Source organism: Phaenicophaeus curvirostris, chromosome 1, assembly GCF_032191515.1.
Source record: "Phaenicophaeus curvirostris isolate KB17595 chromosome 1, BPBGC_Pcur_1.0, whole genome shotgun sequence".
Lineage (NCBI taxonomy): Eukaryota > Metazoa > Chordata > Aves > Cuculiformes > Cuculidae > Phaenicophaeus > Phaenicophaeus curvirostris.
The window spans coordinates 180,191,695-180,207,973 of record NC_091392.1 but is presented as its reverse complement, the minus strand read 5'-3'; the positions used below and the strand labels follow the sequence as shown (position 1 = coordinate 180,207,973).

General features: G+C 43.4%; 1 long non-coding RNA gene across 1 annotated transcript in view; it reads left to right on the top strand.

The window, feature by feature from the left end:
* Positions 1 to 1,823: 1,823 nt before the first annotated feature.
* LOC138734339 (uncharacterized) overlaps positions 1,824 to 16,279 on the top strand; it is a 66,518-nt gene continuing 52,062 nt past the window's right edge. Inside the window, exon 1 of the long non-coding RNA XR_011339556.1 lies at positions 1,824 to 2,029. This is a non-coding gene — a long non-coding RNA (uncharacterized lncRNA). The remainder of the gene's footprint in view (positions 2,030 to 16,279) is intronic.

Below are 16,279 nucleotides of genomic sequence, written 5' to 3'. Positions count from 1 at the left end.
TTAAAAAAAAGTAGATAGATAAATAAATAAATAAATTTGTGCCAACGCGTCACAATCCCATTTTTTTTCCCTACGTTTTCAAAGAAGCAGCAAGCGAATTGCCTACCTACCCTCTATCCAGTTCCCAACTCTTTCCAGGAAGGCTCCTTCACGGTTCATAGTTTGGGTCTATTCTTTATTAGCGCTATTTACTACTTCCAATTTTTACACCATCAGTTAAAGGGCTGTTACAAGATTTCACTTTTGCCAAGGGTTCTGTACGCAAAAGCCAATCCGTCACTTGCGCGACACTAAACACTGTTCGTCTTCAAAGCAGATAATTTTCGTTCTTTTTTTTTTATTATTTTTACCTTTTTTCTTATCATTTTTACCTTTTTTCTTATCATTTTTAAGTTTTTTAAACCATAGGAGAGCGGGAAAGAGCAGCCGCAGCCGCCGCCGAGGGCTCGGGGAGGGGGAGCGAGCGTCGCGTTCTGTCGCAAGGGCAGCGAAGTGGGACGGAGAAGCACGAAGCTGCAGAGGAGAAGAAGCCCGAGAGGAGGGCAAAGCCTCGAGAAAGGAACCGCAATAACGGATTTTATCGCATTCGCCAGGAGCTCTGCCCCGCGCCACCTGCGCTGGGGCGGGACGGTCCGCGGGGACTCGCACCCTCCCCTACAAACCCCTCATCGCCGAGGCATCCGCTGACACGAAGCGTAAACTAAGAGGGAGGAAACCACCCGCCCAAAGGCTCCGAGAAAAGCGAGGAGACGGGGGAAAACATCCCGACCTCTTCCCCTCGACGGCTCCGGCCCCGCCGGGCGCGGGGGCCCCGCAGCCCCCCAGCTCCCCCGGGACCCGCAGCCGCCCCCGCCGGCCTCGCTGCTACCGGGGGAGGGTTTCCCCGGCTAAACGGAGCGGGTTGTGCCGCCGGAGCGGGAGCCCCGGGAACGTTTCCAGCTCGGCGGAGCCCGGCAGGTCCGGGCAGGCCCGGTGCCGCCCGGCGGCTCTGCCCGGGGGAGGGAGGGCCGGGCCCCGGCTCTCCAAACGGGATAAAAAAAGCGAGTAGAAAGCAACAAAAAGACGCTTATTATATATTTTTTTGTTTCCTCCTGCGCGCCGAGGCCCGGCGCCCCGCTTTGTGCGCGGAGCCGCAGCTCCCCCCGTGCCGAGGGCGGCGGCCGCGGGGCTGGGGCCGGGGCAGGCCCCGCTCGGGCCGCTGCAGCCTCTTTGTTTACGTTCGGTTCGGGGACGCGGCCTCCCGGCCAGGGGAGCGGCGCGCCCCGTCCCGTGTCCTCCTCTCCCTGCCACCCATAACCCCCCCCCCCGCCCCATTCCTCCTCGGACGGCGGCGAAGAGGCTTCTCTAACTTTGAGGAGCCCTCAGGTTTTAATATTTTGGGTTTGGGTTGGTTTGCGCTTTTTTAACACGCACATTAACCCTTCGGGGGCCTCGGCCGGGCGGTGCGTGCACCTGCCCCGGGGGCGGCCGCAGGTCCCGGCGGGCGGCGCTGCGGCGGCGGGCGGGGAGCGGGGAGCGGCGCCGGCCCTTCCCCTCCCCTCCCTTCTCCTCCTTTCCCTTCCCCTCCCCTCCCGTCCCCTCCCCGCCCCGCTCCCCCCGCTCTCCGGGTCGCGCTGCGCTCGGGGCTGTGCGGGGAGCGCCCCCCCCGGCCCGGGATCCGTCCCCGCCACCCCCCCCGGCAGCCGCGGGAGCCGCCGCTCCGCCTTCTCCTCCTCGCAATGTTGACGCAATCTATAAATAGTGGAACAAAAGGACCAACTTCCTCGCAGCTTTGCTGAAACTGCACAAAAAAGGCAACCGGGGGGCGGCGGGGGGGGGTGGGGGGGGTGGTTATTTTTTTGTTATTTTCTTTTTTTTCTCCGGTTGAAAGGCGAAGCCTCCCACACGCGCACGTTACTGGAAGATTTTTTCTTTTTTTTTTTTTCTATTTTTTTTTCGTCGCTGTCTCGTACGCTGGCGCGGTCCTGCGAGTGGCTATTTTGCTTTTGCACCGAGAGAGAAAAGCCTCCGGCCCCCTCCTCTTCTGACAGTAAGTGCCATTGAGCTCTTTTCCAAGGTGGGGGGAGGTGGGGAATAGAGGGGGGCTGCCTGCTCGCAGCAGGGACAGGGGGGTTGGAAGGTGTTTGGAGGTGCGGGGTGGGGGGGGGACCCGTGGTGGCTATGGAGTTGGGAGAGATGGGGGGGACACGCACCCCTCGGTGAAATAAGATGATGGGGAGAGGGGAGGCTTGTCGCTGCCCGCCGAACAAAAGCTGACGCCGATGTTAAACAGGCTTTTGTTAGGGGGAAGTGCGTGTGTTTGCGGGACACACACAAACACACACACACACACACACAACCCCCCCCAGCACCAAGTTACCGTGCAGCGAGAGGCACTTGTTTACCCTACACACACCACACAGGCTCCCCCTTCCTCCTCCCTCTCCAACCCTTCCCTCCTCCTCTCCCCGCGGAGAGAGAGAAGCGGGTTTTAAAGAGGATGGAGGAGTTGGGGGGTGGGTGGGGGGGAGGGGGACGGGGACGGCGCTTGGGGCAAAAATCACGCTTAAAATACTCCCCCTCTCAGCTTTTGCCAGCCGGATCGGTGCAAGCGCAGGCAGTTACTGGCCGGAGGGAGAATTACATCATCCCCTGCTCCAGTGATGCTACCTTTGGAGCCGCTACCATACGCTGCAGGGATGCAGGAGGGGGCGAGCATCCTTCCCACCCTCCCCCGGCTCGGGCATAATCCCGAGCCGGGGGAGGGTGGGAAGGATGCTCGCCCCCGTATCCCTCATAAACACACACACACACGCCCGGCCGAGTGTTTACAGCGCTCACACAGGCGTATTGTGACGTCGCCTTGAGTGACAACCCGCCTCGCCAACGGGGGGGGTCCCTCCCTGGGACCGTTTTGGGGGAGGGGGGGACACGCCGAGCTTTTGCGACCCCCCCCCCGGGACGCAAAGAGGGTGTCCTGACAAGAAAAAGGCTCTAGCACAGGGACAATCAAAAGAATTTTGCGTTAAACAGGGCACAGATGTAAGCACCGAGGTCAAAAATCTCAATTGCGCTCTTGGTGTGCTTCCCACGTGCAGTGTGATAGGGCTGAAACTTGTTGCATGTTTGCAAAAAAAGGTCTCCCAGGCTCGGTTTTGCTCAGGTTTACTCAGTCTGTGAAAATATTGAAGCAGTACTTACCCACTGCAAAGCCAATAAATCCGTATCGCACTAAAACCAACCAGAAGTGTTTTACAAACTGATACTTGTCAGCTAGAATGCAGCAGTGTAAAATTATTACTAAAACACCAGCATTTACTTGCTACAAAACTCAAGTAACCGTGAAGCCCTGTTTAGCAGTACACGCAGTTTTTAATGTGTTAATGGTTTGGGTTTCTTCAAAGTGTTTTACTTTTTGAAGTCTGGGTGTTTCTGTGTGCGCAGAAAATAGACTGAGAGGCTTTGAGCTCCTACTGTTACAAAAGTTAAAAGGAAACAAAGTTGAGCTGCTAAGTCGGCAGTCTGGAATGAGTCAATAGTATCTCCTTTGTCCTGCTGGCTCTCGCTGCCCTGGTGTATCTTTGCTCTATTTCCTCTGCACAAGCAAATGAGCTTTTCTACCCTCAGTATGTTTAATAGTTAGACTTTATAAGTCTCCTGGCTTCTCAATATTCTAACCTACCAGTAAAATTCAAATGCATCAGCCTTTCCAGGATGTATACGACAGTCACGGTACCATCAATGGCAGTAGACTCGCTCCTTTAACCACGTAGACACTTACACATTTTCCATTATCTATAATTGATGGGGCAAATTATTCTTGCTTTGTTGCAGTAAGCCTTCATAAAGGAAGAAATCCACCTTTTTAATGTATTCCATCATCTCTTGTTTTTACAAAAAAACCCTCCAAATCGACAAAAGAAGATTGGGATGGAGACACCAAGGCGATGTAAATAACTCCTGCCTCATTTACTTGGGGATTCCCTGGGAGTCCCGGAGGGCAAGGAGGTAACATAGCTGGCTTTTAAAAAAGATCACAGGTCTTGACACAGGGTCACAGAGAATCTATGCTTGGCTACCCCTGTGCTCCAGTTTTGTTTAGCTGGTAGCTAGTCCCTGGAGGGATCAATGTCAACTTAAGCATGCTAACTCCGACAAGCTACAGCTGGCCGGTGACCGGGAGCTGCGACTGGCTCCTGGAGGACTCCCTGGTTTTGTTGCGCTCAGAGCCAGGCTGCCTCTGCCACTCTGGAACTTGGCACAGAAATAAATCAAAGAGGCAACCCCTTAAAGCAAACCCCAATGCTGGAAACAAAAGGTGGGGAGATGTTTTGGGTGGATTGGAAAAGCATCTTGGGCAGGGATGTGGCTTACAGACCGAGGCACAGGAACTGGAGCCAGCTCCCGCCACCGTGAGCTAAGTTTCTGTGTACTTCAAACCCACTGTGCTTTCAAATTATGGCCTTGGGACTGGTATTAATCCTTCTCCAGATCTGCCATGCTCCCAGAGATGATAAGCAAATGTTGATTCAGTCTCCCACATGTAAAGGTATTAGTGTTCGGCAAATAAAATAGAAACACACTTGGTGTGTATTACATATATGTCTTAAATTAACCCATTAAGGAAGGAGGTACATATATGCATATGGACACACACACATATCTGCTCACATTAATAGCCCCTTCTGGTTTTACTGTCAAAAAGGCTTGGAGACTAGAGTTGGGTTACCAGAGTACAAAGAAAAGTGAAACCGTATTAACTCACTTGGAGGCTAAACCCTGTATTTTAATATATACAGTATGTAATTTTTACTTGATTTTATGTTACAATATAAAGGTTTTTTAGGTCTAAAAGATAAAGGGTTTGTTGTTGTTGTTTCATATAATATAGCTCGTTTATTATTAATTTATTTAGGCCTTTCCTTTGATTACCTGAACTACATAAATGAGTAATTTAGCATCTGGTTATCTGAATGACCATTTCTTTCCCTTTTCCCCTCTTGAAAAAGATTAACAGTCAGCTTCTGCTTCAGTGTCGTGACCATTTTGACCGTACCGTTTGGTGTCTGATACTTTTTATTTTTGAAATATATTTTTCTACTCCTCTCTAGTTCTTTTAAAAAATGCAGCCTCGTGATTCCTAATGATAACAAGCAGTTTTCTCCGGTGACTATAAAGGCCTGTGCTATGAATTTCTACAGCTTTTTGTTTAAAACTTACAACACAGTTCTATCTTTTCAGTTGTAAAGGGTGTTACTAACTTTCATTTGGAAATGTGACTGATGCAGACAGCACAGCCTTCCTGGTTCTGCAAGCAGGCAGTTCCAGTGTTTCAGCTTTTGCACAGTAGCACTTTAACAAGCAGCAGCCATGCATAACTAACAAGACTGCAAGTCCAGTTACTGTTTTTTAGAAGCCTGTACCCAGCTCTTAAGTTATCCAAAATGTCCATTTCATATTGTTGCAGTCATATGGCAAAAGTATTAACAACAGGAAAGTGGACTAGGCGAATACGACGGGTAAGATTCAGGGGGAGAAAAAAGTTTTAAAAAACAGAGCCTGAGGCGCAGGAAGAAAGCAGCACAGCTCCAGCTATCTTTTTATAGTAACTGGTGTTTTACGGAAAGAGGGAAAGAAAACTCTCCCTTCCTTCCAGCAGCGAGGCAATGATGGCATGACCCTTCTAACTGAAGACTGATAGCACTCTTGGAGAAATCTTTACGCAAGTTTCATTTCTAGTATCTGAAAACGAGAAGTATTGCTTTCCCCGTTTCTTCTCTTGAACTTGCTTCAGGATTTTGAGTCGTATCCTCTAGCAACGTGTGTAATGGAACAGTTTTCAAGTTTGCAATTAATGCTTTATAAAAAGTAATATATTTTTTCAGAATTATTTTAAGTACTGTAGTAGTTTTCATTAATATTTTCTACATGTACAGTTAACATTCTCAACGCCACGCATGTATAGGTGATATCAGCTCAGGGCATTACTTTAAAATGTGTACACAATGTGTACACAAGTTATACTAAGCACAGACTAAAAAAGCGCTCTCAGCATAGATTAGAGCTACAAAAATCTTTTGTAATAGATTAATAGAAATTAGGAGATCAGTAGTAGTTCAAAAGATGAGAAATATGCCCTTTAGAGTGCATAGAGAAGTAAAAAAGAAATATGCCAAAAACTAGACAACACTAGCTGGCAAAACAGAATAGCAAAAGCACTTTTTGAGAACTCTCAGTATCCTTGTTTCTGGCTGAATGTGGCATGTGCATGAATCTCCTTTCTTATAAAATAATACATTTCACAAAGATTCCACTGTATGACAGTGTACTGATCGGCTGTCACAAATACTGACTAAATATTAATGCTGGTAGTCTTTCCAAGTTAAATCTATGAACTACTATATCTGGTTAACTTTTAAATCCCTGCTCACAAGTGAAACTCCAACAAACCGATTTCCTGACTTGCACATTGCCTATGCTTGTTTGTAAAGATTTGTTTAGTAAATTACTTCAGCTGTCAATTTTACTTTTACTAGCTGGTTACAGAAATATTAGAAGGTCTCTTTTGATTTGGAGTTTATTTCATTTTAGTTTTACAACACTAAACAGCGTGATAAACACTGCAGACTAACTAGAAGGAGCTCCACATTAATGCAATCACTTCAGTTTCGTAACTCCTACAGATTTTTATCCCTTGCAAGCAATGATTTACATACCAGTGAGGGAAAATGAAAATGAGGGGGAAGCTCATTATAAACCTGTAAGTGTACTTAGCTTCTCCTAACACGGACTAGATTAAACATGGCCTATGTCACAAGAACTGTGAAGGGGGAGAGCAGAGGGTCCTTTCTCATAATGGTCATGCACGATTAATGCTCTCTTGACTCGACAGAGAAAGTCGGACCCAAAATGGGAAGGAGGATCTGGGCTGCTATTCTTCCACCTTCGCTCCCCACCCCCACCCTTTGATCTGTAAAGAAAGGATCAGGTTGCACTATTTTAAAAGCTGGTGCAGTAGGCACACTTCCTTGGTATATTGGAGAGCACTGGGAGAAAATCTCTCCGAGAGCTCCCTGCAGGAAAGCACGCTGCTTCACAACATCCTTTATGCAGGACTGTGAGTTATCAACAGAGCTGAGCCTTCAGTTAAGGGATGAAAACTCCGCCTGTAAACATACAGCAATTTTAGGGACGTATACAAATACAAATATTTTTGAAACTAACTTACCTTTGACATGTGGTTTTGAAAGCTTCATGCTTGACCCAAGTCATAAAAACCAAACTATCACAACGGCTCAGCACTGCAGTAACCTGTAAATAAACAAAAAAAAAAGAAATTAAATTACTTGGCACAATTTCCTGAAGAGGCTTAAATAAGATGGACTGATTAACACATTAAAGAATGTAATTGCTATCTCTTTCATCCCACCACCTGAGCACAGATTACTAGTTACAGATCTTACAGACGTTTCAGGTTAAATCATCTGTACCAAGGTGGAAGATGGGTGGTGTTTTGGCCAAGGTTTGGAATTGGAGATCAAACAAGGGCCAATATCCTGACCCCAGCTCAGAAATTCACCACTGGATTTTTGATTTTAAGATGCAGATAATTAAACCCGTCCTACCTCTCACTGCATCTAAGAGAGAGAATGATGCTTATAGGACGTCCCAAGGCTACACATACCAAGGTGAAAAGTCTAAAATCACCTGAGATCTGAAACAATTGTTTAGCAACAGTTTGTTTACCTGTGTATTTATATTTTCAAAACAGAAAAATCATAGTTCCAGAGGCAAGGTGCCTAGTTAGCGGTGCCTACTCAATGTAGAAAGGGTCATCCAGCTTGGAAGATCTCCCTTTAAGGAGTTCTCATGCTGTATCATATCTCCACATGAAGAAACCAAAAATAATGGTCACTGAAATCCTCACCAGTCTTCCACTTTTCACATTAGATATGAAGACTTGACTGGGAAAGATCACTAAAAGCCTCCTATCTCACCCCAGGAAGGATCTTTCTGCAGGCGTTGTAGAAGGAAGCTGTAAGCCTCCTCCTACTGGAATCAGGGAATTTTAGGGTGCAGCAGGAGGGTCCGCACAAAGCTCTGCATAGATGCAGTGAGTCAGTGGCACTCAGAGGCTTAGAGGAGCTGTATCATCACATTAGCATCTGACAAGCAGCCCAACAGTGAGAAGGTATAAATGCCATTTAATCTTGCCTCAGCCACTTCTACCCAAGCTCTGTGAGTTTTAAAAGGAATAAAATCTTATACTGGGTTTAAAAAAAGGTTGAGATCTATAGATAAAAAGCTGTCTACTAGATCTAAGTATTGCCATCGTGCTTGTTTAAAATACGTGATTTCAACATACAGTCTGGCAGACATTTCATTTTAAAGCAAGAATTAAAACAATGACGGGTTGTGTCATATGACAACAAATTTAGCAGTAGTAGGAAAACTGTTGTTTTCTCATGCATGAGATCCATCATTCTAGAGGGACAGGCTGCTGGAAATAGGGAAGAGGCACATGGAAACAGAGAGAAAAGAACTTTAAAGGAAGGTGCTGAGTTAGATGACTGAAGTCTTCATCAAATAAGAAAGCAGTATCCTACGTACTTTCTGACACTGTGTAAATGAATCAAAGACCCCCCCCCATTCTGTTGCTAACCATGTCACAAGGATTCAACCTCTCTACACTCGAGGTCATGAGTGACCATGTACTGACCCCTGCCAGACTTCATCCGCCTTTTCTTCAATACAGCAAGCATACACCTCTCTAACCACATGAGTCCATGGCTGCCTCCCCTTCCTTTGTTCTTGTTTTAGCAAACTACAGCCCCCCAAAAAATTTATACCATCTTTTATGTCTCTCTACAGCCCTTCTTGCACTGAGAAGTTTCTCGATGCTTAAGCAGACACGCATAAGGTAAAAAGAAAAATGTAAAAAAATTATTTCAGGGAGAGACTTGCTAGCTTTTCAGAAAAAGGAATACTTTATTTCAAAGAAAATGAAATCTTTTTCAACTGGAAGAGGCTCATGTTTATATTATCACTAAAACTTTTGCCACAAGGGGAAGAAATAGTAACTATAGACTGTTCAAAAGGAAGTTCTGTTACAGTACAGACCAAAAAAATTATGATCCTACAGTGTATGAAATATGTAATCAATGCTAAACTTGTGCGTTTGCCTTAAATACCATGAGTGTGAGCCATGAGCGTGAACTGCTTTTTAATGTGTTCAACAGCCTTAATGCTGAAACCTATACAAGGAAATAATTAATACAGTAGCATTCACCAAGAACAAAATTGAGATATTCTTTCATTGAAACTTCTCCAGCTCTAAGAAAGATACCATTCAAAAAAAAAAAAAAAAGGCATTTCAAAGACCACTGTAGATGCTGGACATAGACTGATTCTTGAGTTAGACCAACATCTACTAGCCAAAAGCAGTCACTTGAACAAAGGAGAGACTTTTGAGTTTAAATCTTTCAAGTCTGAGACCTCTAGTTTGAACTTATCTCTGTTTTCACACATCAGTAGGTTCAATTGAGTTAAGAAATAGCCAGTATGCGTAATGAAAACAATCTCTATCAGTGGATACAGCATGAACACGATAACATATGTTTTCCAAGTCTAGAGCAATCATCAAGCAATTACTATTTGTCAAGGCAACACTCTTGATAGTCAGGGTCGTCTAACCCTAGGTCATCTCCTTCTACCTTACTCTTGGTAATTCAGCCACCCAGCTTTCTTTAATTTGCTCTGCAGGTAAGTTGCAGGAGCAGGTTTCTCTCACTACATGCAGGGCGAAAGCCGAGGGAGGCAGGGGCAGCGGCGAGGGGTGCAGCTCCTGCACTGTGATGGTTCATGTAAGCAGCAGCTGCCGGGGTTTTGTTCCAAGACGAAGGAGGGCCCACGCAGGTCAGAGGGGACTCCTGGACAACTGATTATTAACCAGGGCTTTCTAAAGCACTTGCAAGGCCCATATTGTGTTTGTTTAGGACCCAGAACTACAAGTGCATGTTATCAGCAGACTGGGTGGATTGGATTGTGTCTCCGAGTCGAATTATCAATTCTAACTACCTTTTAAAACAGAAAAGAGAAAGACTTTGTCTTATGCAGTCTGTTGGGGTATGATTTTACATTTGCTTTTTTTATTTTTTTCCTTTTAAAAGCTCTTATTCAATTAAATATACCCTCTTCACAGAATATGATCCTTCTTGCTATCCAGATTGTTATTCCATGCCTGTACAATTTTAATTTAATCATCCATACAGCTAACCTCTGATTCTTGATTCTTACATTTTATGATAGAAAATTTAATGGCTTTTCTTTACCACATGATTCAGTCTTCCATTTATAATTTGTAAACTGTAGATGGAATTCAATTAAAACGTAGCAAAAGAGCACTTAATTTTTAATCAGTTAAATAACTATAGATGCACATAATACGTAAGGAAAAAATTATCAGAACATATCATACTGAAAACTGATTTATTCAACAAGGACTAATTACTGTTAGCTGGTGAACTGAAGTGATTGTGGTCAGCATGACCTTCAAGACTTAGAACTAGTACATCTCATCCTTTTGCAGTTTTCATGCATTGATCTGATGACAAAAAGTGAAATTGCCTGTTTTTTCAACTCGCAGTGGATTTTTCAATTTTGAACATGCTAGTCAGTAGTGTAAAGTAGATGAATACATTATAAGGAAAAACGCTACCAGAAGCAGATTTAGCATTCTATAGGTTATAGTTCCAAGTGTTCTGCTAGTGACTTCTACCCCTTCGGTGGTTTGACTTTCTCTAAAAGTTTAGCATCAACAAGTATGTTGCATAGTATTTTTACTGTATTATTTTAAAATAACTATAGTAAACTTAACCTTACATTTAACCAGGCTGCCCTACTTCCATACTTCTTAAATCGGTCTTGTTAAAAAAGAAACATTTAATTTAAATAAAGCGTACATACAGAACTCATTAAACCTATATTAATAATTCCAAGAGGCCACACAAGCGACAGAAAATAGGGATTCCTTCCTTTCTGATTTATCAGCCACTTATGCTGATAGAATGGGTTCCTACTGTGCCTGCTGGTAAACATACAAAGTTAAAGAGACAGAGCCCTGGCACAGAGGTTTGCCTTCATTTGCTTAACACCTGAGGTGTTAAAAGCAAAAAGCCAAACAGGAGAATCTTTTTTTTTTTTTTAAAGTACTGGCTGTTCAAGTGCAGATTTACCAGCAGCAGGAGGCAGAGGGTCAAAGGATGCTATGAAGGGCTGTAGGTCCTTGCCTGTTCCTCCATCCCTTTCTATTTCCCTGCTCCTCCAGCTCTAGCTGTGTTTGCCTGTGCCCGTCTACTGAAGTGAAGGACTTTAAGCTAACCAGGAAACTGAACATTAGCATTGACCACCTTAATCTCTGCTAAATATAGACACTTCCCATTGAATTTCCTTCTCCTTGCTAAATGACTTGGGAGAATAAACCTACTATCAGGACAACTCCTCAAGCTTAAAATTAGGGAAGGAAAGTTACTTGTGAAAATACAACACAAAGGTTGTGGTCCCAGTTAGCTGAATTTTGGAACATGACTTACAGATCCAGCATTACAGATCTGTTGATTTGATTTATTCTCTTAACAAGAATTAGAATAAAATTGCTCCTCCCAGATTACTGTGATGGAAACAACACTATCCCATAGTTTTTCTATCATACTTTTCTTGCTCTCTCCTTTGGTGGGCTCAAAGATTTCTTCTCTGTAGCAGAGAGAATCACTAGCATAAGGAACAAGAAAAGTCACTACTCTAAATTACAACTGTAGCAACAAGTTTCTAAAGAGATAAAGAAAGTTTGGTTCATGTAAGGGCATGATTAAGTGAGGAAAAAAGAGATGAGGTAGAGGCGTTTCATTAACATATGTTGTACAATCTTTGAACTACCACAGGCTGCGTAGCTGACAGTGCAGTAACAGGGAAGAGAAGGACTGAATAGGGTTGGATCTAGCTGGTAAAATTTAAAGAGGGGAAAGTCCTGAAAGTATTTGTTTTGGTTTTGATAAGGCTGTGGCTATGCCAAGATTTATAAATAAATCATATTTTAAGAATACAGGGCAGGTCAGTCTGGTTCAGGCCAGGCATACATTTGCCCCATTTACCTATCTCCAACAGTAGATAAGCCAGTTCTTTCCCAAGTACCTCTCAGAGAATCGCAGGACCAGGACAAGCATATTTAATATTGCCTATGGGTTCCAGCACCCAACTTTGTTTTAGCTTGGGGGGGCAGGTCCTGGGCCTGATGTGGTTTGTCTAATCAGTGACCTTTACTATATCTCTCTTCCAAGGTCTTGTGCAGCCTCTCCTTAGATCTATGTGAACTTCTTTCATATTGTCTAGGCAAAGAGTGTCATGAGTAGATTACCCGCGGAAGTAGAAAACAATATAATTTATAGTATTATTTGCTTTGAACCTGCCTACTGCCAGGTTCATGGGATCCACCCCTCTTTGTTTACTGATAGAAAAGGTGAAAAGCTGATCCCTGTCCATCCTTTTCATGTGTGATTTTAAAACATTTGTTGCTGTTTTGAAGAAGTGTTAGAGGGGTGCTGTAATTAACGTCTCTGAAAAAGAGTCCTTTGCTCCTGGGCTGGAAATCTATTTCTTCTTAGCTCTGCCAATCAGCTACCAGTCTGCCTGCTATCTGTAGCTGGTGCTGACGCTGCTCTTGCAGAGAAGTCCCTCCAGGATCCCGGGGAACTGTGAGCTTAGATGAGCACATTCTGAGCGAGCCATTCTTTCCCACTGTTAGGGAAGAAGCATTAGAGGAAAAGATGCAGTCATGCATAGTGTGCTCTTAAAACCCTGCTGGTCTTCCGGCAAGCAGAATCTAGAAGAATACTAGGGAGTGGAAATGAAGAGGAAAAGAAATTGTCAATCTGCAGCAGCTAGTCCCATTCTAAGAAAATTACTTGCTAAGAATTATAGCTCAAGGAATCAATGCAAACTGTATCTGAAAACTGAAGCAGAAAACTGAAGATAAAGTATTTCAAGCTTCCTCTAAAGGAGGAGTACATTGTGTCTAGAGTTTGGTGGTAGACCTTAAGTGGGCACAGTTAACATAATAATTAAAACAGCAGAAGCTTGGGAGAGTCCCCTGTTATTTCCATAGGAGATTCATAACCCATGCAGTATTCTCAATACTTCTCAAGCAGGCAGGAAAGCCCAGTTCTATTAGTAAAAAAATTATATGAGTAGGTAAGACAAGTCTCCATTCTTGGGTAAAAAAATATAAACAAAGGCCTTTCAGAAATCTCACTACAAGGTAAGATATATTTTATCCCTGTACAGAAGATAAGCAGCTATTGCAGGAAAATGCACTCTTAGAGAAATTATGTAAAGTTCACTTAGTGTCAGAGCTACTAAACAGTCCTGTAGCACTGAAGCAGAGGGTGTTACGAGAAGCTGATGATGCTAGGATACTCAAACAGAAGGCCTTCTCATTTAGGTATGTGAGTAACTCTAGTTAAAGTGACTCTGACAAGACATTGTCTGTACTATTGCAAAACAGTTTCTGACAGCAGATTTTGCCAAGGCAACACCCAGTCTATCAGCGATAATCACACTGGGTTTGGCTGCAGGATCCAATTATCATTTTGGAAGAGAATGTTCGGCTAAGCAGGTAAAGAGATTGTACTGAAAGTTTCACAAGGCACAAAGACAGGTAAAAACAAAAAAGCATACAAACCCCATGTTATTAAACAGGTAAAGAAAAGCTTTTTCAGGGGCTGTCAGTATTTCTCTGGTTAGAACAGGACACCTACTTGTGTCTGTTATGACCAAGTGCATGTTCAAGAGTCCCCACTTTAAAAAGTTAACTCTGGAAGACAGGCCATTGCTTTTGACTCCCCGCTGCGATGGCTGGATACACCGAAGGTTAGAAAGGCTCAGAACCTTCAACATTACCAACTCGAACTCCAAATGCTGTCTGGTTCTGACTGGCTTAATTCAGAACCATATGTCACACAAAACTTCCTGAAAACAGTCTTGCCCCTCACTAGCTTGTTGACAGAATATTTAATTAATTTTCATGTTGATTATCAGCACTTGTTTGAGAAGTCCCTGAAATATAAAACCAAATGTACTTTTTGTTCAAGGCAGAGGGTCCTGACTCTGAGATATTTAGATGGAGATAAAGCATCCCCTGAGCATCAGAGATTTTGAATAAGAGCAAATCCCTATCTCTGAATAGACCTGACAGTCAGCCTGACCCCTGGTACATTAATGTATGAAGTTGACACTATACTGAGTTCTGTTTGTTCAAAGTTTAATGAGGAGAGGACTTCTTTGTGTACCATGGACATCTGATGCAGCGTGTACCAGGTACTTACAAGGCTGTGGTTTCAGTCCACTCTGTGCACAATGTAGATAAAGCACAGAATGTTTTGTGAGAAGCTATAAATGCTGAAATGTTTTCACTGATCTTATAAGATGGCTTAGAAGCTGGTTTAATTTACCTGTTACTGTTTAGGATCTCTCCTCTGGGAAGTAAAAAGCTCTTGATTATATGATGTATAACAGCAAAATTCTAACCAAGTGTTCCAAATCAATGCGCCTTTTTTTTGTAAGTCTAGGAACAATCGATCATGCAGCTTTAGACCTGTGTGAACTGAATTGATCACCTGTGTACTTCAGTTCTTTATCTTCTGAGACAAGATGTGATGACGGCTACTTTTTCTGGGAGGGAGCAGGGGGAACACAAAAGCAACAGAAAATTCCCGCTTGGTTCATGAGAAATACTGAAGGGTATAGCACTCTGTAATGCAATCCGGTGTTCCTATGAGGAATCTTCATGTCTTTTCTCTGCTGCATGGACCCCTGTGTATGTAAAAATAGACATCTTGCAGGCTAGCAGTTCAAAATCCCTGAGGATTAGTGATTGGTTAGGAGATTATGGATCCTACTCCAGGCTGAATTTGAAATAGCAAATGAAAGTGCTGAAGCACTGATAGCTGCCACTGAACTGCTAGCCCCCCTCAACCCTTTCTCCTGTAGATATAGAAGGCTCTGTCACTGGTTTGTAACGGTACATTTGCTTCTACAATCAGTCATAGAAAGGAATCTATTTCTGTGTTTATTGTTTCTAATAAGCCAGGTAGCTTGTTAGAGAATAGGAGAGAGAAAGCTGTGAGACCAACATGTCACTCTGCTCTGAAAATACATGGCACTTAAAATACAATCGCTACTATCACAGTTATAAATAAACGTGGTGCTCAACACAAAGACAGTCACTATCAAGGTGCCTGCAGGGAGCGTGAAAGTTATAAAATAGGTCTTTTCAGGTCCTGGACTTTAAAATACATGAATCAAAGACATGCCATATTGCTGATGAATCTTTCATCCCTTGCTATGTACATGGGCAGCAACTTGTACTGGGAATCATGCTCCTCTCACCTCCATCAGACTTCCCTGCCAATACAAGTGGACCCTGGTAATGGAGATTTTTCCAGAAGCTCAGAATCACAGCTTTTAGGACACTAAGAGACACTGTCTTAAATTGTAACTATATCTTTACTTGTGGAACTTATAAGTGAATTGATTTCTGTTCAAGGAAAGTCTTCTCCCTCTCTCCCTCTGTACGTTTTCTTTTGGAAAAAGGAAATGTTACTATGGAACATGTTGCCCTCTGAAGAATCACGCTAGGGAATGTCTTAAACCCCAGTATCTTACAACTCTGTTATCCACATAAGAAGAGATATATCTAGTATGTTAACTCAAACTGTATTTTGCTAATGGTCATAAGGACTTAATTTACTGCATGAAATTATGCTATTATGTATAAAGTTAAATTAATCACACAGCATATATACTGCATTATTTCCATCTTTATGGTATGATGGAAATAATGAAATCAAGAATGTTTGTGCTCATATCCCTATTTAATGTCCTAAGGACAGAGGACAGGGCGATGCTTCATGTAGAGTCTTCTGATCTAATCTAATAGACTCTGCTTGTCCAAAGAATTTGTCCTTGCACTCATAGGGCACAGACACACCAGCACTGAAGTCCATCTATACAACCACTCAAAGAAACAATCAAAAGCATCTCACATGTGTTATTCAAGTACTTTAAAAAATTGGGCAATTAACTCTCTGTGCTTTGGCCAGCTTAGGTGGAAAACTGGGCTATACAAAGTAACACCTGCAAACTACATTAACAAAGCAACCCTCTCTTTATACTGTTACTGTTCACCACAGTATTAGTCTTTAGAGCCCAAAACTACATACAAATATACTTTCTAGAACTCCAGAGA